General features: G+C 39.7%; 1 non-coding gene across 1 annotated transcript; it reads right to left on the bottom strand.

The window, feature by feature from the left end:
* Positions 1–4,926: 4,926 nt before the first annotated feature.
* On the bottom strand, positions 4,927–5,034 carry LOC112719257 (small nucleolar RNA R71). The gene has a single exon (XR_003161566.1). It is a non-coding gene; the product is annotated as a small nucleolar RNA R71 (small nucleolar RNA).
* Positions 5,035–26,915: the final 21,881 nt, after the last annotated feature.

The following is a 26,915-nucleotide window of genomic DNA, read 5'->3' as shown; positions in this document are numbered from 1 at the left end:
GGGAATCACTTGCATTAGAATTGGAGCTCTATCCTTCACTACTCTCTTAATCAACACCATTCGGGAGGAATTGAGATCCTCGGAGTTATTGTGGCTTATGGATGAGAGATTTGCACTTAACCTCTTCTCATGACAATTAGATCAAGGAATTGGCAAGATTGACTTTGAATCCCTTATGAATCACTTCCTTTGAATCTCTTTCACTTTAATTCCTCTGCACCTACTGCAATTTCATGTTATATAGTTTTATTTTTAATTCCCCAAAATCCCTTTATTATTCATGGAATTAAGTTTCCTTACCATTTAATATTTCTGCACTTTTAATTTCTGCACCTTAAGATCCAGTTATTTGCTTTCCGTGCGATTTAAGATTCAGCTCTTTTTAATTTCTGGCACTTTAAGTTTCAGTCAATTTAGCTTTCTGCCATTTACTTTCCTGTCAATTTACATTCTGCATTTAGAATTCTTGCAATTAACATTCTGTCAATCCAATTCATCAATATTAGCTTAACTAAATTCATCACCTAACTAAAGTTGTTTAATCCAATCAAACCTCGTGGGATCGACCTCACTCTTGGGAGTTTTACTACTTGATGCGACCCAGTGCACTTGCCGGTTAAATAGTGTGGAAACTAAATTGTCACTCCATCACCCAGATTTTGAAAAATTAACAATAAATTATTTATGATATATTTTATTTATTTGAGAGCATATTTTCAGAAATTTTTGTATTAATTCAGTACTTTCTTATTATTGATTTAAAACTTTAGTGATTTAAAAACAATGAGGATTTTATATGCGCTAATTTGAATAATTAGATTTTGAACATTATTTTATAATTTTAAAGAAAATTAATTTGATTATCTCTAATTAATGAATTAGACTCTTTATTTGAAAAATAAATTGTAAGTGATAATTAAATAGTATTTTCATAAATATTATTATTTTATTAAATTTGATTTCAAATTATTACTCTATTACCTTTAATTTTATTAAAATTACTAAATTACCAAAAATCCCCAATTTCAAACACAAAAACCCTAAATTCCAAATTTCAAACCTAATTTCACTAACCCTAATCCCTTCTACCCAACTCACACACACAGGTAACTGATGAGCGGATAATTTGTACGCTTTTTGGCATTGTTTTTAGTATGTTTTTAGTATAATCTAGTTAGTTTTTAGTATATTTTTATTAGTTTTTAGTTAAAATTCACTTTTCTGGACTTTACTATGAGTTTGTGTGTTTTTCTGTGATTTCAGGTATTTTCTGGCTGAAATTGAGGGACCTGAGCAAAAATCTGATTCAGAGACTGAAAAGGACTGCAGATGCTGTTGGATTCTGACCTCCCTGCACTCGAAGTGGATTTTCTGGAGCTACAGAAGCCCAATTGGCGCGCTCTCAACGGCGTTGGAAAGTAGACATCCTGGGCTTTCCAGCAATATATGATAGTCCATACTTTGCCCAAGCTTTGATGGCCCAAACCGGCGTTCAAAGTCACCCTCAGAAATCCCAGCGTTAAACGCCGGAACTGGCACCCAAATGGGAGTTAAACGCCCAAACTGGCACTAAAGCTGGCGTTTAACTCCAAGTAGCGTCTCTACACGAAAATGATTCATTGCACAGCCCAAGCACACACCAAGTGGGCCCGGAAGTGGATTTTTATGTCATTTACTCATTTCTGTACACCCTAGGCTACTAGTTTTCTATAAGTAGGACATTATACTATTGTATTTTCATCTTGGTTCTTCTGGTTCCCTCTCTGGGGCCAAAACCAATGATCACTCTTGTTCTTATGTATTTTCAACGGTGGAGTTTCTACACACCATAGATTAAGGTGTGGAGCTCTGCTGTACCTCGAGTATTAATGCAATTACTATTGTTCTTCCATTCAATTCCGCTTGTTCTTGTTCTAAGATATCACTTGTTCTTCAACTTGATGAATGTGATGATCCGTGACACTCATCATCATTCTCACCTATGAACGTGTGACTGACAACCACCTCCGTTCTACCTTCGATTGGGTGAATATCTCTTGGATTCCTGATTGCACGATGCATGGTTGATCGCCTGACAACCGAGTGCTCGCCTGACAACTGAGCCAACCATTCCGTGAGATCAGAGTCTTTGTGGTATAGGCGAGAACCGATGGCAGCATTCAAGAGAATTCGGAAGGTCTAACCTTGTCTGTGGTATTCTGAGTAGGATTCAATGATTAAATGACTGTGACGTGCTTCAAACTCTTAGCAGGCGGGGCGTTAGTGACAGACGCAAAAGAATCGCTGGATTCTATTCTGGCCTGACCGAGAACCGACAGATGATTACCCATGCTGTGACAGAGCATAGGCAACGTTTTCACTGAAAGGATGGGAGGTAGCCATTGACAACGGTATCTTATTGTTTATTTTCGTTCATCACCATATCCATTTGAGTTTTCCTGACTAAGATTTACAAGATGACCATAGCTTGCTTCATACTAACAATCTCCGTGGGATCGACCCTTACTCGCGTAAGGTTTATTACTTGGACGACCCAGTGCACTTGCTGGTTAGTTGTGCGAAGTTGTGTAATGCCATGGTACTGAGCTACCAAGTTTTTGGGGTTCATGACCGGGGATTATGAGAGTTGTGAAAAGTATTGTTCACAATTTCGCGCACCAAGTTTTTGGCGCCGTTGCCGGGGATTGTTCAAGTTTTGAGCAAGCTTTTGGTCCGATAACATCAGTGCCAAGATCCGGCAACAGCACCAAGTTTTTGGCGCCGTTGCCGGGGATTGTTCAGTTTGGACAACTGACGGTTCATCTTGTTGCTTAGATTAGGTATTTATTTTTTTCGAAATTCTTGAAGATGAATTCTAGAGTTTCATGATGATTTGTTGAAGTCTGGCTGGCTGAGAAGCCATGTCTAATCTCATTGGACCGAGGTTTCAACTTATCACCACAAAAGCTTGTTGATCTTTATCAATCTTGCTTTTGGAGCAGTGACCTGCTAAGGCTTGGCTGGCCATTGGCCATGTCTAGTGTTTTGGACCGAAGCTTTCTTTGAAGGCTTGGCTGGCTGTGAAGCCATGTCTAATCCCTGGACCGGAGTCTTAGACTAGCATTGCACTGATTCCTGGAATTCTCATTAAGAATTTTGATATCTTCTTCCTTTTAATTTTCGAAAAACACAAAAAAAATTAAAAAAAAATCATAAAATCCAAAAATTTCTTGTTTGAGTCTAGTGTCTCATCTTAAGTCTAGTGTCAATTGCATGCATTCATTCATGTGTATTAAGGATTCCCAAGTAATTCTTGATAATTTTCGTGCTCTGATCTTTGAATTCAATTGACTTGAGTGTTTTGTGTGTCTCATATGCATTTTCATTCTGATAGTGTCAGTAGTATACAAACTGCTAAGTTTGGTGTCTTGCATGCATTGTTATTTGATTCTTGTTGCATTTTGATTTGTTCTTATTATTAAAAATCCAAAAATATTTTTAATTTGTGTCTTCTCAAGTCAATGATACAGAGAATTGAAGATTCAGAACATACAGCAGAGGAATTATACAGAAAAAGCTGGGCGTTCAAAACGCCCAGTGAAGAAGGACAGACTGGCGTTTAAACGCCAGCCAGGGTACCTGGTTGGGCGTTTAACGCCCAAAAAGGTATAGTTTTGGGCGTTAAACGCCAGAATGTGCACCATTCTGGGCGTTTAACGCCAGGATGGCACAAGGGGGAAGATTCTGTTTTTCAATGCAATTTTTTTCAGTTTTCAAAGTTTTTCAAAATCAAATCTTTTTCAAATCATATCTTTTCAATCAAATCTCTTTCAAATTCAATTTCTTTCTATTTTCAAAAATACTTGCTATCAATTAATGATTTGATTCAACATCTCAAGTATGTTGCCTTTTCTGTTGAGAAAGGTTTAATGTTTGAATCATATCTTTTCTTGTTAGCCAAGTTTTTAATTTTCAAAATCAAATCTTTTTAAAATGTTTTTCAAATCATATCTTCTCAATCACATCTTTTTAAGAACCAATCATATTTTCTTAACCACATCTTTTTCAAAATAATTTTCAATCAAATCTCTTTGATTTCTAATTTCAAAATATTTTTCAAAAATCACTTTACTTCTTTCCCACTTTCATTTTCGAAAATTAAGTAATGTTTTTCAAAAATGTTTTCAAAATTTTTACTTAATTTTCGAAAATCACTTCCCTTCTTCTCACATCCTTCTGTTTATGGACTAACACTATTCCTTAATGCAAAATTCGAACTCCATCTCCTTTGACAAGTTCGAATTTTCTACTTCTGTCTTCTACTCTTCTTTTCCTCTAACACTTCAAGGAATCTCTATACTGTGACATAGAGGATTCCACATTTCTTGTTCTCTTCTCTCTCATATGAGCAGGAGCAAAGACAAAGGCATTCTTGTTGAGGCTGATCTTGAACCTGAAAGGACCTTGAAGAGAAAGCTAAGAGAAGACAAAGCACAACTCTCTTTAGAGGACCTAACCGAATTCTTCAAAGAAGAAGAACATATGGCAGCCGAAAACAACAACAATGCCAACAATGCAAGGAAGGTGCTGGGTGACTTTACTGCACCTACTCCCGATTTCTATGGGAGAAGCATCTCTATCCCTGCCATTGGAGCAAACAACTTTGAGCTTAAGCCTCAATTAGTTTCTCTAATGCAACAGAATTGCAAGTTCCATGGACTTCCACTAGAAGATCCTCATCAGTTTTTAGCTGAGTTCTTGCAAATCTGTGACACAGTCAAGACTAATGGGGTTGACCCTGAGGTCTACAGACTTATGCTATTCCCTTTTACTGTAAGGGACAGAGCTAGGACATGGTTGGACTCACAACCTAAAGAAAGTCTGGACTCTTGGGAAAAGCTAGTCAATGCCTTCTTGGCAAAGTTCTTTCCACCTCAAAAATTGAGTAAGCTTAGAGTGGAAGTCCAAACCTTCAGACAGAAGGAAGGAGAATCCCTCTATGAAGCTTGGGAAAGATACAAACAATTAATCAGAAAGTGTCCTTCTGATATGCTTTCTGAATGGAGCATCATAGGAATTTTCTATGATGGTCTCTCTGAACTGTCCAAGATGTCCTTGGATAGCTCTGCTGGAGGCTCTCTTCATTTGAAGAAGACGCCTACAGAAGCTCAAGAGCTAATTGAAATGGTTGCAAATAACCAATTCATGTACACTTTTGAAAGAAATCCTGTGAACAATGGGATTAGTCAGAAGAAAGGAGTTCTTGAGATTGACACTCTGAATGCCATATTGGCACAGAACAAAATATTGACCCAACAAGTCAATATGATTTCTCAAAGTCTGTCTGGAATGCAAAATGCACCAAGCAGTACTAAGGAAGCTTCATCTGAGGAAGAAGCTTACGATCCTGAGAACCCTTCAATGGAAGAGGTGAATTACATGGGAGAAGCCTATGGAAACACCTATAATCCTTCATGGAGAAATCATCCAAATTTTTCATGGAAGGATCAACAAAGACCTCAACAAGGTTTCAATAACAATAATAGTGGAAGAAACAGGTTTAGCAACAGCAAGCCTTTTCCATCATCTTCTCAGCAACAGACAGAGAGTTCTAAGCAGAATACCTCTGACTTAGCAACCATGGTCTCTGATCTAATCAAAACCACTCAAAGTTTCATGACTGAAACAAGGTCCTCCATTAGAAATTTGGAAGGACAAGTGGGTCAGCTGAGCAAGAAAATTACTGAGCTCCCTCCTAGTACTCTTCCAAGCAATACAGAAGAAAATGCAAAAGGAGAGTGCAAGGCCATCAACATGGCCGAATTTTGGGAGGAAGAAGAGGCAGTGAACGCCACTGAGGAAGGCCTCACTGGGCGTCCACTGGCCTCCAATGAGTTCCCCAATGAGGAACCATGGGAATCTGAGGCTCAAACTGAGACCATAGAGATTCTATTGGACTTACTTCTGCCATTCATGAGCTCTGATGAGTATTCTTCCTCTGAAGAGGATGAGTATGTCACTGAAGAGCAAGTTGCTAAATACCTTGGAGCAATCATGAAGCTAAATGACAAGTTATTTGGAAATGAGACTTGGGAGGATGAACCCCCTTTGCTCACCAAAGAACTGGATGACTTGTCTAGGCAGAAACTACCTCAAAAGAGACAGGATCCTGGGAAGTTTTCAATACCTTGTACCATAGGCACCATGACCTTCAAGAAGGCCTTGTGTGACTTAGGGTCAAGTGTAAACCTCATGCCTCTCTCTGTAATGGAGAAGTTAGGGATCTCTGAGGTGCAAGCTGCAAAAATCTCACTAGAGATGGCAGACAATTCAAGAAAACAAGCCCATGGACTTGTAGAGGATGTTCTGGTTAAAGTTGAAGATCATTACATCCCTACTGATTTCATAGTCCTAGAGACAGGGAAGTGCATGGATGAATCCATCATCCTTGGCAGACCCTTCCTAGCCACAGCAAAGGCTGTGATTGATGTTGATAGAGGAGAGTTGATCATTCAAGTGAATGAAGAATCCTTGGTGTTTAAGGCTCAAGGATATCCCTCTGTCATCATGAAGAGGAAGCATGAAGAGCTTCTCTCAAAACAGAGCCAAACAGAGCCCCCACAGTCAAACTCTAAGTTTGGTGTTGGGAGGCCACAACCAAACTCTAAGTTTGGTGTTGAACCCCCACATTCAAACTCTAAGTTTGGTGTTGGGAGTTTCCAACATGGCTCTGAGCATTTCTGAGGCTCCATGAGAGTCCTCTGTCAAGCTACTGACATTAAAGAAGCGCTTGTTGGGAGGCAACCCAATATTATGTTTTACATATTTTTCTTTTGTTATTTTATCTTTTTTGTAGGTTGATGATCATGAGAAGTCACAAAATTAATGAAAAAAGCAAAAACAGAATGAAAAATAGGAAGAAAAACAGCACATCCTGGAGGACGCACCCACTGGCGTTTAAACGCCAGTGAGGTTAGCTGTTGGGCGTTTAACGCCCAGTCTGGCACCATTCTGGGCGTTTAACGCCAGAAAGGGGCACCAAACTGGCGTTAAACGCCAGAAAGGGGCAAGAAGCTGGCGTTAAACGCCAGAAATGGGCACCAGCCCGGCGTTTAATGCCAGAAATGGCTAAAAACGTGATTTTGTTAGCCATTTGGTGCAGGGATGACTTTTCCTTGACACCTCAGGATCTGCGGACCCCACAGGATCCCCACCTACCCTACCACTCTCTCTCTCTTCTTCACCCATTCACCAATCACCTCAACACCTCTTCCCCAAAAACCCTTCACCTATCAAACCCCATCTTTCTCTTCACCACTCACATCCATCCTTCATAAAACCCCACCTACCTCACCATTCAAATTCAAACCACTTTCCCACCCAAACCCACCCTCAAGTGACCGAAACCTACCCTTTCCCCCTCCTATATAAACCCTCCTTCACTCCTTCATTTTCACACCTCCTAAACACCATTTCTCTCCCCTTTGGCCGAACACATAGCCATTCCCTTCTTCCTCTTTTCTTCTTCTTCTACTCTCTTCTTTCTTCTTTTGCTCGAGGACGAGCAAACATTTTAAGTTTGGTGTGGTAAAAGCATTGCTTTTTGTTTTTCTATAACCATTTATGGCATCCAAGGCCGGAGAAACCTCTAGAAAGAGGAAAGGGAAGGCAAAGGCTTCCACCTCCGAGTCATGGGAGATGGAAAGATTCATCTCTAGGGTGCATCAAGACCACTTCTATGAAGTTGTGGCCTTGAAGAAGGTGATCCCCGAGGTCCCTTTTTCACTCAAAAAGGGTGAATATCCGGAGATCCGACATGAGATCCGAAGAAGAGGTTGGGAAGTTCTTACCAACCCCATTCAACAAGTCAGAATCTTGATGGTTCAAGAGTTCTATGCCAATGCATGGATCACCAAGAACCATGACCAAAGTGTGAACCCGAATCCAAAGAATTATCTTACTATGGTTCGGGGGAAATACTTGGATTTTAGTCCGGAAAGTGTAAGGTTGGCATTCAATTTGCCTATGATGCAAGGAGATGAACATCCTTACACTAGAAGGGTCAACTTTGATCAAAGGTTGGACCAAGTCTTCACAGTCATATATGAAGAGGGCGCCCAATGGAAGAGAGATTCAAGAGGGAAGCCGGTTCAATTGAGAAGGCATGACTTCAAACCCGTGGCTAGAGGATGGTTGGAGTTTATCCAACGCTCAATCATTCCCACTAGCAACCGGTCCGAAGTTACCATAGACCGGGCTATCATGATCCATAGCATCATGATTGGAGAAGAAATAGAGGTTCATGAGGTTATAGCCCAAGAACTCTATAAGGTGGCAGACAAGTCCTCTACCTTGGCAAGGTTAGCCTTTCCTCATCTCATTTGTCACCTCTGTTATTCAGTTGGAGTTGACATAGAGGGAGACATCCCCATTGATGAGGACAAGCCCATCACTAAGAAGAGGATGGAGCACACAAGAGACCCCACTCATCATGAGATCCCTGAGATTCCTCAAGGGATGCACTTTCCTCCACAAAACTATTGGGAGCAACTAAACACCTCCCTAGGAGAATTGAGTTCCAACATGGGACAACTAAGGGTGGAGCACCAAGAACACTCCATCATCCTCCATGAAATTAGAGAAGATCAAAGAATCATGAGGGAGGAGCAACAAAGACAAGGAAGAGACATTGAGGAGCTCAAGCACTCCATAGGATCTTCAAGAGGAAGAAAGAGCCGCCATCACTAAGGTGGACCCGTTCTTTGAATTCCTTGTTCTTTATTCTTCTGTTTTTCGAATTTTAGTGCTTATGTTTATCTATGTTTGTGTCTTGTGATCATTAGTGTCGTAGTGTCTATGCCTTAAAGTTATGAATGTCCTATGAATCCATCACCTTTCTTGAATAAAAATGTGCTTAATTGAAAAAGAAAGAATTGCATGAATTTTAAATTTTATAACAGTTTAATTATTTTGATGTGGTGGCAATATTTTTGTTTTCTGAATGTATGCTTAAACAGTGCATATGTATCTTGAATTTGTGGTTCATGAATGTTGGCTCTTGAAAGAATGATGAAAAAGGAGAAATGTTACTGAGGATCTGAAAAATCATTAAAATGATTCTTGAAGCAAGAAAAAGCAATGAAAAAAAAAGAAAATTTCGAAAAAAAAAAGAAAAAAAGAGAGAAGGAAAAAGAAAACGAAAAAAAGAGGGAAAAGAAAGAAAAATAAAGTTGTGATCCAAGGCAATAAGAGTGTGCTTAAGAACCCTGGACACCTTTAGTTGGGGACTCTAGCAAAGCTGAGTCACAATCTGAAAAGGTTCACCCAATTATGTGTCTGTGGCATGTATGTATCCGGTGGTAATACTGGAAGACAGAGTGCTTTGGGCCACGGCCAAGACTCAAAAAGTAGCTATGTTCAAGAATCATCATACTTTACTAGGAGAATCATTAACACTATCTGGATTCTGAGTTCCTAAAGAAGCCAATCATTCTGAATTTCAAAGGATAGAGTGAGATGCCAAAACTGTTCAGAGGCAAAAAGCTAAAAGCCCCGCTCATCTAATTGATACTGATCTTCATAGATGTTTTTGGAATTCATTGCATATTCTCTTCTTTTTATCTTATTTGATTTTCAGTTGCTTGAGGACAAGCAACAATTTAAGTTTGGTGTTGTGATGAGCGGATAATTTATACGCTTTTTGGCATTGTTTTTAGTATGTTTTTAGTATAATCTAGTTAGTTTTTAGTATATTTTTATTAGTTTTTAGTTAAAATTCACTTTTCTGGACTTTACTATGAGTTTGTGTGTTTTTCTGTGATTTCAGGTATTTTCTGGCTGAAATTGAGGGACCTGAGCAAAAATCTGATTCAGAGACTGAAAAGGACTGCAGATGCTGTTGGATTCTGACCTCTCTGCACTCAAAGTGGATTTTCTGGAGCTACAGAAGCCCAATTGGCGCGCTCTCAGCGGCGTTGGAAAGTAGACATCCTGGGCTTTCCAACAATATATGATAGTCCATACTTTGCCCAAGATTTGATGGCCCAAACCGGCGTTCAAAGTCACCCTCAGAAATCCCAGCGTTAAACGCCGGAACTGGCACCCAAATGGGAGTTAAACGCCCAAACTGGCACTAAAGCTGGCGTTTAACTCCAAGTAGAGTCTCTACACGAAAATGCTTCATTGCTCAGCCCAAGCACACACGAAGTAGGCCCGGAAGTGGATTTTTATGTCATTTACTCATTTCTGTACACCCTAGGCTACTAGTTTTCTATAAGTAGGACATTATACTATTGTATTTTCATCTTGGTTCTTCTGGTTCCCTCTCTGGGGCCGAAACCAATGATCACTCTTGTTCTTATGTATTTTCAACGGTGGAGTTTCTACACACCATAGATTAAGGTGTGGAGCTCTGCTGTACCTCGAGTATTAATGCAATTACTATTGTTCTTCCATTCAATTCCGCTTGTTCTTGTTCTAAGATATCACTTGTTCTTCAACTTGATGAATGTGATGATCCGTGACACTCATCATCATTCTCACCTATGAACGTGTGACTGACAACCACCTCTGTTCTACCTTCGATTGGGTGAATATCTCTTGGATTCCTGATTGCACGATGCATGGTTGATCGCCTGACAACCGAGTGCTCGCCTGACAACCGAGCCAACCATTCCATGAGATCAGAGTCTTTGTGGTATAGGCGAGAACCGATGGCAGCATTCAAGAGAATCCGGAAGGTCTAACCTTGTCTGTGGTATTCTGAGTAGGATTCAATGATTGAATGACTGTGACGTGCTTCAAACTCCTAGCAGGCGGGGCGTTAGTGACAGACGCAAAAGAATCGCTGGATTCTATTCTGGCCTGACCGAGAACCGACAGATGATTACCCATGCTGTGACAGAGCATAGGCAACGTTTTCACTGAGAGGATGGGAGGTAGCCATTGACAACGGTGAAACCCTACATAAGCTTGCCATGGAAAGGAGTAAGAAGGATTGGATGAAGACAGTAGGAAAGCAGAGAGACGGAAGGGAAGGCATCTTCATGCGCTTATCTGAAGTTCCTACCAATGAATTACATAAGTATCTCTATCTTTATCTTATTGTTTATTTTCGTTCATCACCATATCCATTTGAGTTTGCCTGACTAAGATTTACAAGATGACCATAGCTTGCTTCATACTAACAATCTCCGTGGGATCGACCCTTACTCGCGTAAGGTTTATTACTTGGACGACCCAGTGCACTTGCTGGTTAGTTGTGCGAAGTTGTGTAATGCCATGGTACTGAGCTACCAAGTTTTTGGGGTTCATGACCGGGGATTATGAGAGTTGTGAAAAGTATTGTTCACAATTTCGCGCACCAGTAACCCTCCTCCTCTCTACCTGTGCATCCCTCAATATTACACGTTCACTTCCACACCATACTCAGCACTACTCTTTCCCCAACAGAAATTAAGGAACAAAAGAAATCAGATAAGAGGAGGATTAGAGAACTGGAAGAAAGGGAAGAGAAAGTTGGATCTGAGAGAAGAGAGGGAAGAGTGTTGCCAGAGGGGACTTGGCACCGTTGCCGTCTCTGTTCGTTGGGCCCTGTTGCGCCGTTGCCACCGTCTGTCACACCACCACCCCGCCACGTCGCAATTGACGAGCAGAGCCGCGAGGAGAAAGAGTTCATGAGTGAGAGAGAGAGCGACATGGAGGATAAGAGTCGTGAGCTTGGGACCGCCGCCTCCTCGCGCCAGCCATCGCCACTATCGGTGAAGAGGAGCCATCGCGCTCTGCCAATGACCAGCTGCTATCGAACTTTGAAGAGAGAGAGAAAGACCATGCGCGAAGATGAGAGAGAGAGGGGAGCCAATTCAGTCACTACCACCGCACCGAGTCGCTGCCATCATCACGGGAGCTCGTCGCTGTCATTGGCAGGAGTCGCCACCGCTACTGTTGCGAAGCCACAGTCTCCGTTAGTTGCTCAGCCTTGTCTCTGTTTTTGGTTCCCCTTTTATGTGCCGAAGTCAGTGCTGCCGTGATGGTGGCCGTGGGGTTGCTTATGCTTAAACAAAGTTGTTAATGCTGCTTCACCATTCCTCTGTTCTTTTCAAGTTTTAGTAAGTTGTCCTTGTTCCAAAACCCTCATTGTTATCGTTCTGCTTCCATGGTTGATCGAGAATGTTGAGATGTTAATATGTTAGGGTTATGTCAATACCACTGCAAATTGTTCGATGGCATTGCTGTTACTGATTCGGTTTAAAGCTGTTGCTGCTGCTGCTACTGCGAGTTGAAACGAAGTTAGAGTCACGCTTAATTTTGCGGATTTTGACTAGCTGAGGTAGGCGATTTATTTTAAAATTATTCGTTTAAATTTATGAATGCCATTGAAGTCTAGTGAGTAATTACAAATAATTTATAAATGTCATGCGTGATTAATTGATGAATTGGTTGAGTTGTGGCTGTGAAAGGTGATTAAATTAGTATTACTTGTTAATTGAAAGATGATGAGTTAGTTATTGAAAAAATTGTTGTATTGATAATTGTTGAATGGAGTTGGATTTGAGTTTGGTTTGGAAAGTGAGGAATCTGAGGGAGCCCGCATAGGTGGTAAAGTCCAATATTAAAGGGAGATGTTGTCCAAATTTATGTAAAAAGCATACGAAAAGGTGTTTTTGTTTGAAAATCTGATTTAATTATGTATTTACATTAAGAAGGAACTTTATATTAAAAATCAGATTTACAGGCTTATTTTGAGACATGATTTTATATTGGAAAACATTTGGTTTACATATTTACTCATATTAAGAAGAGGGTTTTGAATTGAAAATTTATTTTATTGGTAATGAATTAAGAATTGGAAAAGATTTTGACATTGGAACTGGTTAGATTTTAGATTTATAAATGTTTTGGATATTGGACTTGATTTATTGATTTGTTTGAAGTGATTTTCTGAGAATTGAAAATGGTTTGGTTGAAACCCTTGAAGGGTGGCAAAGCCCGAATTTTAGAGAAAATGCTGCAAAAATTTTTATAACACTTCGAGGCTTTACTTAAAGTGTTATTCAAAGGAAAACCTTATTTAAAGACTTATTCTATTTTGCTTTCAGTTTTTCAAGAAAAGTATTATGTTCTAAGTTTACACCATTGAGAAAAGATTCTTGTTTTATAGTAAAGTATCGTTTTTGTCCCCAACGTTTGGGGTAAGTCCCAAAGTTATCCCTAACATTTTAATCGTCCTATTTAAGTCCCTAAAATTTTAAAATTGACTCAATGTTGTCCTGCCGTTAGGAATCCATTAACAGAATTGACGGCGGGACAAAATTATGATTATTTTAAAACGTTAGGGACTTAAATAGGATGAAAACGTTGGGGACAAAAACGATACATAGAAATAAATTTCAGTTTTATCCTTCAATAATATCAATTTTTTACTCTACATAGTATTCAATTATTTTTTAATCACACATAAGTAAATTACACTTAATCACATTACTTCCATTCTAAATAAATTTATTTTTTTTATAATTTTACACTTAAAGTTATAAGTTAATATAAAAATATAAAAAGAATATTTAGAATGAAAGTAACGTGATTAAGTGTAATTTACTTAGATGTAATTAAAAATAATTGAATATTATGTACAACAAAATATTGATATTATTAATGGATAAAATTAAAATTTATTTCTATGTATCATTTTTGTCCCCAATGTTTTCGTTCTATTTAAGTCACTAACGTTTCAAAATTATCTCAATTTTGTCCCGCCGTCAATTCTGTTAACGAATTCCTAACGACAGGACAACATTGAGCCAATTTTGAAACATTAGGGACTTAAATAGGACGATTGAAACGTTAGGGACAACTTTAGGACTTACCCTAAACGTTGGGGATAAAAACAATACTTTACTCCTTTTAACTAATGATTTGAATTCGATTTATTAAGAAGATGAATTTTTATTAAACGTTTTAAGGTTATTATAGGTGAATGACTGTATGGTGATGCAGAGGTATGAATAATAATAAGATGATGCGGAGGTATGTATAGTTAAGCGGTAATGCGGAGCTATGAGTATGTAATTGGTGAGGTGGAGAAATAATAAAAAGAAAGAAAATGAAAAGTCATGAATGAAAGAAATAATTAAAATGGATAAAGAATCATGCAAATGGAATGTGAATGGGCCTTTTGCCAAATTGCTAATGCGAAAAGGCCCGTCTAACTAATAGCTTGAGGTTGCTAATGCAGGAATGTTCGCCTAACTAATAGTACTATTTCTTACTGTGATACACATTAAAATGTTATTATGATGGGGCCTAACTGACACGGGTAACCGTGATGCCAAGGTGTTTAACTAACACAGTAAAGAAACCATATTCAGGGTTCGCCCCGAGTAGCGTCAGGTTGTGGATAGACATGCATCATATTGATTGTGCATTTGCATTTGGTCTTGTTTTGCTTGTTATATTTTCTCTGTGTTTGTGCTGCTTGACTTGTTTGTTTTGTTGTAATTTGTTTGTTTGTTGATCTGTTTGTTTCTCTGTAATTGGGAACTGAGGTTGTGATTGAGATTAGTTTAAGTTTAGAAATTTAAAGAAGTTAATAAGTTAATAAAGTAAAAATAAAAAGTATTTCCAAAGTTTTAACAAAATAGTTTTATTGAGTAAAGTTAGTTATTTGTGTTCCGAGGGTTACCAGAAACTGTAGGTCGATCTCGGACGAGATCTTCGGTACTGATCGAAGCTGTTGAGTCTGACTTGATGATGGTGGCCGGAGCCACCATGTCCGACTTGTTGGAAACGGTGGTGGTGCTGATCCTTCGTCACCGGAGGGTGGTGGTACCTATAAGGGACTCCGATGCTTAAGTTAGCAAGGGTATTAAGCAGGTTTTTAGTAGAATCAGAGTATGAGTTATACCTGGGTGCTCCAGTGTATTTATAATAGTGTGGAGTGACCTTTCTAGAGATAAGATAGTTATCTTATCTTATCTTTTAGTGAAGTCATCTTATCTTTAAGGGGAACTGCCTTTATATTTCTAGGCTTTGGCTGTCTTTAGATTTTGGCTGTGTTCCTTCGTTTTGGGCTTGCTTTGGGCTCCTCTGGCGATTTAGCCGACCTCTTTGAGAAGAAGTCGGCAATGGGCCAACCTTCTAAGAGGTCGGTCATGGGTCAACCTTCTAAGAGGTCGGTCATGGGTCAACCTTCTAAGAGATCCGCCAACCCGGTCCTTTATAGCACGAACCGATGCATGAACAGTGCCCCTACTTGAGTTCGGACCTTTCCGTGAGATCGTGCTTTCAAATCTTTAATCTCTTTGGGGAAGTCGTGCTCAAGCATCCTGACTTTGAGTAGTTTCTCCTTGTGCAAGTCTAGTATTGCCCCTTTTAGTTTGTTGAGGGAGCTTTTCAGTATTCTTCTGATTTGTTTGTCTTCACTGTTCGGGCTTTTTAGTCATAATCCAACAACTTTTTAGGTAGTGTTCCGATGGAGAACCCTTTTATAGTTTGTTTGGATGACTTTTTAGCACCGTTTTGATTTGTGCTATTGCCTTTTAAGTAGTGTTTTTTTCGAGACTTCATACCTTTCAGCAAAGCATTCTTGGCCTTTCTCTGGCCGTTTGTGAGATGTCTTTGTCCCTTTTGTGGATCTTTGTAGAGTGTTGGTACTTTGTTGTCCGACCTCTTTTGATCACTTCTGGTTTCGTCCACTTTCTGTTTGGTCGAGGTGGTCCTTGGGGATAACTTGTCCGATGAGTTTTTAGTGTTCTCGTAGAACACTTTTCAGTCAGTCTGAACAATTTTGATAGCCTTGTCGTGGAGTCGTGGCTTTTTGGGCAAAGTTGTGTCCCATTTTAGCGCACGCCTTCTGTTGATCGATTTTTCTTGTCGGATCTCCTCGAGTTATTTCTAGTAATCCATTTTTATTTGGACCTCGTTGGATCTCTTTTTTATGGATTTAATTTTTTATAACTCTATCGCTTTAATCGGCTTGGGTCGACTTCTTCGTCTTGGTCCTTTCTAAGTTATTTCTAGTAATCTATTTTATTTGGACCTTGTCAGGTCTCTTTTTATGGATTACTTTTTATAACTTTTTGTAGCTTTTTTGGCTGACATCATCATGTCGGTCCTTTCTAAGTTATTTTTAGTAATCCATTTTATTTGGACCTTGTCAGGTCTTTTTTTATTGATTACTTTTATAACTTTTTGTAGCTTTGTCGGGCCGACTTCATCATGTCGGTCCCTTCTAAGTTATTTCTAGTACTCCTTTTTTAGGGCTGGCCAGGCCTCTTTTAGGGATTACTTTTTATAACTTTTCGTCGCTTTGATCTGGTCCGGCTTCTTTTATGTCGGTCTATTCTAAGTTATTTCTAGCAATCCATTTTAGAAGGCCTGTTTGCACGCTGTCGTCCTATTCAAACCTCTCTCCCTTCCTTAATATATCTCTTTGAGGTGTCTTTTGCGAGATGATTTAGAGATCCCTTCTCCTGCGAATCCTCCATTTATCATATGAACATGTCTCTCAGGGGTGTGAGGTGGATGTTCAACTCGTCCGACCTCTTCGATGTGGGGTGGACGTTCTACTCATCCGACCTCTTGATACTAAATTGACCATAACTTGAGCTAAAAAGGTTCAAATTATGTGATTTTAGTTGCGTTGGAAAGCTAACGTTATGAGCTTCGCAATAATATATAATTTGCTATAGCTGCCCCGAAGCCAGGCGATGCAAACGCATGGACTAGACGGTCGCGTGAGCTGGCAAAAACCCAATCCACGCTAACGCGTGGACGACGCTTCCGCGTGACTTTGTAGCAACCTGTACGTACCAGAAATTATTGGGGGCAATTTCTGGGCTATTTTTGACCCAATTTTCGGCCCATAAAACACAGATTATAGGCTATAAAATGGGAGAATCCATCCATTCAATTGATACAACATAACACAACATTCATATTTCACAATTTTAGCTTTTAGATGTAGTTTTAGAGAGAGAGAGAGAGGCTCTCTCCTCTCTCTTAGGATTTAGGATTAGGATTCCTCTTAAAGGATTTAGGATTTCTTCTTCTCAATTTCCAGGTTTAATGTTCCTTTATTTATTTTCCCAATTTAATTTATGAACTTTTCCATGTTAGATTTGATTTCTTGTATTTAATGCAATTTGAGGTATTTCAGATATATGATTTTTAATTTAGCTTTTTACACTCTTAGCTTGGGTTGAGTAATTAGAGACTCTTGAGTTATCAAACTCAGCTGATGATTGAAAATTGGAATTCTTTACTGATTGATTTGAATTCCCCTAACTCTAGTCTTTTCTTAGGAATTAACTAGGACTTGAGGAATCAAATTGATTTATCCACTTAACATACCTTCATAGTTAGAGGTTGACCAAGTGGGAGCAAAAGCCAATTCCCATCACAATTGATAAGGATAACTAGGATAGGACTTCTAATCTCATACCTTGCCAAGAGCTTTATTAGTTATTAATTTAATTTCTTGCAATTTATTTCTCTTGTTCAAACCTTTCAAAAACTCAAAAATACTATTTTCCATAACCAATAATAAAATACACCTCCATGCAATTCCTTGAGAAGACGACCCGAGGTTTGAATACTTTGGTTATAAATTTTATTGGGTTTGCTTAAGTGACAACCAAAACTTTTGTGCGAAAGGATTTTCTGTTGGTTTAGAAACTATACTTACAACGCGATTATATTTGTGAATTTATTTACCATCAATTAATCCGATCGTCAAAATAGCGCCGTTGCCGGAGAATTGCAAACGTGTGCCTCATTTTATTGTTTTTCTCTTTCCTCATTAATTTCAAAAATATCTTTTTCTCTTTATTTTAATTGATTTTTTCGAAAATTACAAAAAAATTCAGATTTTTATTTTAAAATTTTTATCTTATCTTATCTTAGTTTTAAGTTTCAAAATTCAAATCTTTTTCAAAAATCAAATCTTTTTCAAAATCTTATCTTATCTTATTTCATAATCAAAATTTCAAATTTCAATATTTAAAATTCCAAAATTCAAATTTCAAATTTCAAATTTTAAATTTTAAATTTAAAAATCAAACCTTTTCAAAATTTAAACCTTTTTCAAATCTTTATCTTATATTGTTGTCAGTGTTTCTAAGTTTTAGGACTTTATTTTCGTTAATTTCTTTTTATTAATTTTTGTTTTCATTTTCTCTCACTACTATAAACTCTCACAACTTTGGCTATGAGTCTGGTTACAATTATGTTGCAGGAAGAGGAGATTACAATGAGAACATACATCAAGGATGGGACAACCAAAGATGGAAGGAGCCACAAAGATTTGATCAACCCTCTTGGCAACAACCTCCACCAATATACTAAGAGCAAGAACCCTTCTAAGAGTCATACCAAGATAATGGCTATGGTGAGCGTTAATGCCAGGGCATCTTGGCCAGTTTCACTGACCTTTTCTTTTCTATTTTAGGGTAGTTTCATGCATTTTCTTAGTAAATAAGCAAGTTTTGGATGAAAATACACTTACATCTTGATTTAAGCAAACATTGTGAACTTTACATGATTTCATGAGAATTATGCAAGAATCGAATGACAAATTGGATAATGCATGATCTCATGACTTGGAATAGAGCTTTGATGCACTTTATTTGCTTGATTTTAGGACAAAGGAAGCAAGGAAGAGCCACGTTAGTAGCCACGTTAGTCTAATTAACGTGACCACTAACGTGGAATGGGAATAAGCTTGTAGCGTTAATGAGAAAAGTGATCGCCAATAACGCCTTAGAAGCCATCATAGCCCACGTTAGTTGCCATGTTAATTACATTAACGTGGTAGCTAATGTGGAGGAAAAAGGGAGCTCCAATGTTAGTGGTAAAAGTGAATACCACTAATGTTCCAAAATGGCACACTTAGCCCCATTAAGTGTCACGTTAAAGCAATTAACGTGAACTCTAACGTGGGAGGAAGAGGAAATTGCCAACGTTAGTGACACTCACCTTTGTCACTAACGTTGGACTAAGCCAACATTGCCCACCTTAGTGGTCACGTTAAGACCACTAACGTGAAGAGTAACGTGGAGCTAAGCATGATAGGCCAATGTTAGTGACACCCACCTTTGTCACTAATGTTGGAGATGGCAATCACCACCACGTTAGTGGTCTTGTTAATCTAATTAACGTGAACTTTAATGTGGGAAGGAGGGGCGTTTGGAGCGTTAGTAACAAAGGTAAGTGTCACTAACGCTCTCAAAGCTTAGGCATGCCCACGTTAAGGGTCACGTTAGTTATACTAACGTGAACTCTAACGTGGGGAAAAGAGGCAAATAACAACGTTAATGGAAAAGGTGAATGCCAATAACGTTTGTGAAGGACCAAGAGGAAACGTTAGTGGTCACGTTAGTGCCACTAACGTTGAAGTTAACGTGGATCATTTTGGTTTGGAACGTTAGTGAAAAAGGTGATCGTCACTAACGTTCTCGAACCCACATTTTCACTTAACGTTAACACCACTAACGTCCTAACTAACGTCCATGCCTAACTCACACTCTGCTTAAACTCAAGATCAAAGGCCCATATCCAAGACTTGAAGAACTAACTAGAAGATCAAGAAGAGTAGTATATAGGAGTAGTTTTGAACTAGAAAGGAGCTTGGCATTTTGGAGAACTACACTATGTATATTTACTTTTCTGCAACTTCTAGTTACTGGGGAATGGACTCTTCTCTATCATTTTCTGTTCCCAGAGCTATGAACAACTAAACCCCTTTCATTGGATTAGGGAGCTTGATAAACCCCAATTTTGTGATTTATCTTGTGCTTATTTTGGGGGATTTTATCGCCTTTTCCCACATTTATTCAATGAAATAGCATGGTTTTGTAATTCTCCTTTGAATTGTGCTTAAATGTAAAAACATGCTTTTTAGGCCTTAAACTGGTGATTTTAATTCACTTTAATTCCATTCAATTCCGTGATGTGTTTGTTGAGTGATTTTAGGATCATAAGGCAAGTATTGGATGGAAGAAATGAGGAGAAAAGCATACAAGGAGGAGAATGCATGAAGAAACAAAGATTGGAATTGCATCAAAGGGGCGCGCACGTGCAGAAGAGGTTCATGTAGCAATGTGCACGCGAACATGATGCGCCCGCGCAGATGAAGGATTTGCCGATCGGCGCGCCAGCACAAAGCGCGCGTACGCACCGATACTCGCACGTGACTCACTTAAGGGCAAATTGCTGGGGGCGATTTCTGAGCTGCTGATGAGCGGATAATTTATACGCTTTTTGGCATTGTTTTTAGTATGTTTTTAGTATGTTTTTAGTATGTTTTAGTTAGTTTTTATTATATTTTTATCAATTTTTAGTTAAAATTCACTTTTCTGGACTTTACTATAAGTTTGTGTGTTTTTCTGTGATTTCAAGTATTTTCTGGCTGAAATTGAGGGACCTGAGCAAAAATCTGATTCAGAGGCTGAAAAGGACTGCAGATGCTGTTGGATTCTGACCTCCCTGCACTCGAAGTGGATTTTCTGGAGCTACAGAAGCCCAATTGGCGCGCTCTCAACTGCGTTGGAAAGCAGACATCCTGGGCTTTCCAGCAATGTATAATAGTCCAAACTTTGCTCGAGATTTGATGGCCCAAACCGGCATTCCAAATCAGCTCAAAACTGCCCGGCGTTAAACGCCGGAACTGGCACAAGAATGGAAGTTAAATGCCCAAACTGGCACAAAAGCTGGCGTTTAACTCCAAGAAAAGTCTCTACACATAGAAGCTTCAATGCTCAGCCCAAGCAAACACCATGTGGGCCCGGAAGTGGATTTTTATGTCATTTACTCATCTTTGTAAACCCTAAGCTACTAGTTCTCCACAAATAGGACCTTTTGCTATTGTATTTTACATCTTTGGACGTCTAGTTCTTAGATCATGGGGGCTGGCCTCACGGCCATGCCTAGACTTTGTTCTTATGTATTTTCAACGGTGGAGTTTCTACACACCATAGATTAAGGTGTGGAGCTCTACTGTACCTCGAGTATTAATGCAATTACTATTGTTCTTCTATTCAATTAAGCTTATTGGTGCGCGAAATTGTGAACAATACTTTTCACAACTCTCATATTCCCCGGTCATGAACCCCAAAAACATGGTAGCTCAATACCATGGCATTACACAACTTCGCACAACTAACCAGCAAGTGCACTGGGTCGTCCAAGTAATAAACCTTACGCGAGTAAGGGTCGATCCCACGGAGATTGTTAGTATTGAAGCAAGCTATGGTCATCTTGTAAATCTTAGTCAGGAAAACTCAAATGGATATGGTGATGAACGAAAATAACACAAAGATAGAGATAGAGATACTTATGTAATTCATTGGTAGGAACTTCAGATAAGCGCATGAAGATGCCTTCCCTTCCGTCTCTCTGCTTTCCTACTGTCTTCATCCAATCCTTCTTACTCCTTTCCATGGCAAGCTTGTGTAGGGTTTCACCGTTGTCAATGGCTACCTCCCATCCTCTCAGTGAAAGCGATTGCATATGCTCTGTCACAGCATAGCGGAATTCATCTGTCGGTTCTCAATCAGGCCGGAATAGAATCCCGTGATTCTTTTGCGTCTGTCACTAACGCCCCGCCTTCAGGAGTTTGAAGCTCGTCACAGTCATTCAATCCTTGAATCCTACTCAGAATACCACAGACAAGGTTTAGACCTTCCGGATTCTCTTGAATGCCGCCATCAGTTCTCGCCTATACCACGAAGACTCTGATCTCACGGAATGGTTGGCTCGTTTGTCAGACGAGCACTCGGTTGTCAGGCGATCAACCATGCATCGTGCAATCAGGAATCCAAGAGATATTCACTAGAGCCTTGTTGCTTTGTAGAACAGAGTGGTTGTCAGTCACTTTGTTCATAAGTGAGAATGATGATGAGTGTCACGGATCATCACATTCATCAAGTTGAAGAACAAGTGATATCTTAGAACAAGAACAAGCGGAATTGAATGGAAGAACAATAGTAATTGCATTAATACGCGAGGTACAGCAGAGCTCCACACCTTAATCTATGGTGTGTAGAAACTCCACCGTTGAAAATACATAAGAACAAGGTCTAGGCATGGCCGAATGGCCAGCCTCCCAAAGTGATCAAAAGATCTAAAGAAAAAGGTTCCAAAGATCAAAAGATGAAAATACAATAGTAAAAGGTCCTATTTATAGAAAACTAGTAGCCTAGGGTGTACAGAGATGAGTAAAAGACATAAAAATCCACTTCCGGGCCCACTTGGTGTGTGCTTGGGCTTTGCAATGAAGCATTTTCGTGTAGAGACTCTTCCTGGAGTTAAACGCCAGCTTTAGTGCCAGTTTGGGCGTTTAACTCCCATTTGGGTGCCAGTTCCGGCGTTTAACGCTGGAATTCCTGAGGGTGACTTTGAACGCCGGTTTGGGCCATCAAATCTTGGGCAAAGTATGGACTATCATATATTGCTGGAAAGCCCAGGATGTCTACTTTCCAAAGCCGTTGAGAGCGCGCCAATTGAGCTTCTGTAGCTCCAGAAAATCTACTTCGAGTGCAGGGAGGTCAGAATCCAACAGCATCTGCAGTCCTTTTTAGTCTCTGAATCAGATTTTTGCTCAGGTCCCTCAATTTCAGCCAGAAAATACCTGAAATCACAGAAAAACACAAAAACTCATAGTAAAGTCCAGAAAAGTGAATTTTAACTAAAAACTAATAAAAATATACTAAAAACTAACTAGATCATACTAAAAACATACTAAAAACAATGCCAAAAAGTATACAAATTATCCGCTCATCACAACACCAAACTTAAATTGTTGCTTGTCCTCAAGCAACTGAAAATCAAATAAGATAAAAAGAAGAGAATATGCAATGAATTCCAAAAACATCTATGAAGATCAGTATTAATTAGATGAGCGGGGCTTTTAGCTTTTTGCCTCTGAACAGTCTTGGCATCTCACTCTATCCTTTGAAATTCAGAATGATTGGCTTCTTTAGGAACTTAGAATCCAGATAGTGTTAATGATTCTCCTAGTAAAGTATGATGATTCTTGAACATAGCTACTTATTGAGTCTTGGCTGTGGCCCAAAGCACTCTGTCTTCCAGTATTACCACCGGATACATACATGCCACAGACACATAATTGGGTGAACCTTTTCAGATTGTGACTCAGCTTTGCTAAAGTCCCCAATTAGAGGTGTCCAGGGTTCTTAAGCACACTCTTATTTGCCTTGGATCACAACTCTTATTTCTCTAAAAAAAAATTTTTTCGTTTTTCTTTTCTTTTTCTCTTTTTTTCGTTTTTTTTTTTTTTGCTTTTTCTTGCTTCAAGAATCATTTTTATGATTTTTCAGATCCTCAGTAACATGTCTCCTTTTTCATCATTCTTTCAAGAGCCAACATTCATGAACCACAAATTCAAGATACATATGCACTGTTTAAGCATACATTCAGAGAACAAAAATATTGCCACCACATCAAAATAATTAAACTGTTATAAAATTCAAAATTCATGCAATTCTTTCCTTTTCAATTAAGCACGTTTTTATTCAAGAAAGGTGATGGATTCATAGGACATTCATAACTTTAAGGCATAGACACTAAGACACTAATGATCACAAGACACAAACATAGATAAACATAAGCATAAAATTCGAAAAACAGAAGAATAAAGAACAAGGAAATCAAGGAACGGGTCCACCTTAGTGATGGCGGCTCTTTCTTCCTCTTGAAGATCCTATGGAGTGCTTGAGCTCCTCAATGTCTCTTCCTTGTCTTTGTTGCTCCTCCCTCATGATTCTTTGATCTTCTCTAATCTCATGAAGGATGATGGAGTGTTCTTGATGCTCCACCCTTAGTTGTCCCATGTTGGAACTCAACTCTCCTAGGGAGGTGTTTAATTGCTCCCAATAGTTTTGTGGAGGAAAGTGCATCCCTTGAGGAATCTCAGGGATCTCATGATGAGTGGGATCTCTTGTGTGCTCCATCCTCTTCTTAGTGATGGGCTTGTCCTCATCAATGGGGATGTCTCCCTCTATGTCAACTCCAACTGAATAACAGAGGTGACAAATGAGATGAGGAAAGGCTAACCTTGCCAAGGTAGAGGACTTGTCCGCCACCTTATAGAGTTCTTTGGGCTATAACCTCATGAACCTCTATTTCTTCTCCAATCATGATGCTATGGATCATGATAGCCCGGTCTATGGTAACTTCGGACCGGTTGCTAGTGGGAATGATTGAGCGTTGTATAAACTCTAACCATCCTCTAGCCACGGGCTTGAGGTCATGCCTTCTTAATTGAACCGGCTTTCCTCTTGAATCTCTCTTCCATTGAGCGCCCTCTTCACATATGACTGTGAGGACTTGGTCCAACCTTTGATCAAAGTTGACCCTTCTAGTGTAAGGATGTTCATCTCCTTGCATCATAGGCAAGTTGAACGCCACCCTCACACTTTCCGGACTAAAATCCAAGTATTTCCCCCGAACCATAGTAAGATAATTCTTTGGATTCGGGTTCACACTTTGGTCATGGTTCTTGGTGATCCATGCATTGGCATAGAACTCTTGAACCATCAAGATTCCGACTTGTTGAATGGGGTTGGTAAGGACTTCCCAACCTCTTCTTCGGATCTCATGTCGGATCTCTGGATATTCACTCTTTTTGAGTGAAAAAGGGACCTCGGGGATCACCTTCTTCAAGGCCACAACTTCATAGAAATGGTCTTGATGCACCCTTGAGATGAATCTTTCCATCTCCCATGACTCGGAGGTGGAAGCTTTTGCCTTCCCTTTCCTCTTTCTAGAGGTTTCTCCGGCCTTGGATGCCATAAATGGTTATGGAAAAACAAAAAGCAATGCTTTTACCACACCAAACTTAAAATGTTTGCTCGTCCTCGAGCAAAAGAAGAAAGAAGAGAGTAGAAGAAGACGAAAGGAGGAGAAAGGGAATGGCTTTGTATTCGGCAAAAGGGGAGAGAGAAGGTGTTTAAGGTGTGTGAAAATGAAGGAATGAAGGAGGGTTTATATAGGAGAGTAGGAGAGGGATGTTCGGCCATTTGAGGGTGGGTTTGGGTGGGAAAGTGGTTTGAATTTGAATGGTGGGGTAGATGGGGTTTTATTAAGGATGGATGTGAGTGGTGAAGAAAAAGATGGGATTTGATAGGTGAGGGGTTTTTGGGGAAGAGGTGTTGAGGTGATTGGTGAATGGGGAAGAAGAAGAGAGAGGGTGGTGGGTTTGGTGGGGATCCTGTGGGGTCCACAGATCCTTAGGTGTCAAGGAAAAGTCATCCCTGCACCAAATGGCATTCAAAATCACGTTTTGAGCCAATTCTGGCGTTAAACGCCGGGCTGGTGCCCATTTCTGGCGTTTAACGCCAGCTTCTTGCCCCTTTCTGGCGTTTAACGCCAGTCTGGTGCCCCTTTCTGGCGTTAAACGCCCAGAATGGTGCCAGACTGGGCGTTAAACGCCCACCAGCTAACCTCACTGGCGTTTAAACGCCAGTGGGTGCGTCCTCCAGGGTGTGCTATTTTTCTTTCTGTTTTTCATTCTGTTTTTGCTTTTTTCATGGATTTTGTGACTTCTTATGATCATCAACCTACAAAAGACATAAAATAACAAAAGAAAATAGTTAATTATAAAACATTGGGTTGCCTCCCAACAAGCGCTTCTTTAATGTCAGTAGCTTGACAGAGGACTCTCATGGAGCCTCACAGATATTCAGAGCCATGTTGGAACCTCCCAACACCAAACTTAGAGTTTGAATGTGGGGGTTCAACACCAAACTTAGAGTTTGGTTGTGGCCTCCCAACACCAAACTTAGAGTTTGACTGTGGGGGCTCTGTTTGGCTCTGTTTTGAGAGAAGCTCTTCATGCTTCCTCTCCATGATGACAGAGGGATATCCTTGAGCCTTAAACACCAAGGATTCTTCATTCACTTGAATGATCAACTCTCCTCTATCAACATCAATCACAGCCTTTGCAGTGGCTAGGAAGGGTCTGCCAAGGATGATGGACTCATCCATGCACTTCCCAGTCTCTAGGACTATGAAATCAGTAGGGATGTAATGGGCTTCAACTTTAACCAGAACATCCTCCACAAGTCCATGGGCTTGTTTTCTTGAGTTGTCTGCCATTTCTAGTGAGATTTTTGCAGCTTGCACCTCAGAGATCCCTAACTTCTCCATTACAGAGAGGGGCATGAGGTTTACACTTGACCCTAAGTCACACAAGGCCTTCTTGAAGGTCATGGTGCCTATGGTGCAAGGTATTGAAAACTTCCCAGGATCCTGTCTCTTTTGAAGCAGTTTCTGCCTAGACAAGTCATCCAGTTCTTTGGTGAGCAAAGGGGGTTCATCCTCCCAAGTCTCATTTCCAAATAACTTGTCATTTAGCTTCATGATTGCTCCAAGGTATTTAGCAACTTGCTCTTCAGTGACATACGCATCCTCTTCAGAGGAAGAATACTCATCAGAGCTCATGAATGGCAGAAGTAAGTCCAATGGAATCTCTATGGTCTCATTTTGAGCCTCAGATTCCCATGGTTCCTCATTGGGGAACTCATTGGAGGTCAATGGACGTCCAGTGAGGTCTTCCTCAGTGGCGTTCACTGCCTCTTCTTCCTCCCAGAATTCGGCCATGTTGATGGCCTTGCACTCTCCTTTTGGATTTTCTTCTGTATTGCTTGGGAGAGTACTAGGAGGGAGTTCAGTAATTTTCTTGCTCAGCTGACCCACTTGTCCTTCCAAGTTTCTAATGGAGGACCTTGCTTCAGTCATGAAACTTTGAGTTGTTTTGATTAGATCAGAGACCATGGTTGCTAAGTCAGAGTTATTCTGCTTATAACTCTCTATCTGTTGCTGAGAAGATGATGGAAAAGGCTTGCTATTGCTAAACCTGTTTCTTCCACCATTATTGTTATTGAAACCTTGTTGAGGTCTCTGTTGATCCTTCCATGAAA

The sequence above is a fragment of the Arachis hypogaea genome, chromosome 10 (assembly GCF_003086295.3).
Source record: "Arachis hypogaea cultivar Tifrunner chromosome 10, arahy.Tifrunner.gnm2.J5K5, whole genome shotgun sequence".
Classification (NCBI taxonomy): domain Eukaryota; kingdom Viridiplantae; phylum Streptophyta; class Magnoliopsida; order Fabales; family Fabaceae; genus Arachis; species Arachis hypogaea.
The sequence above is the reverse complement of the archived record's forward strand: the minus strand, read 5'-3'. Positions and strand labels throughout refer to the sequence as shown.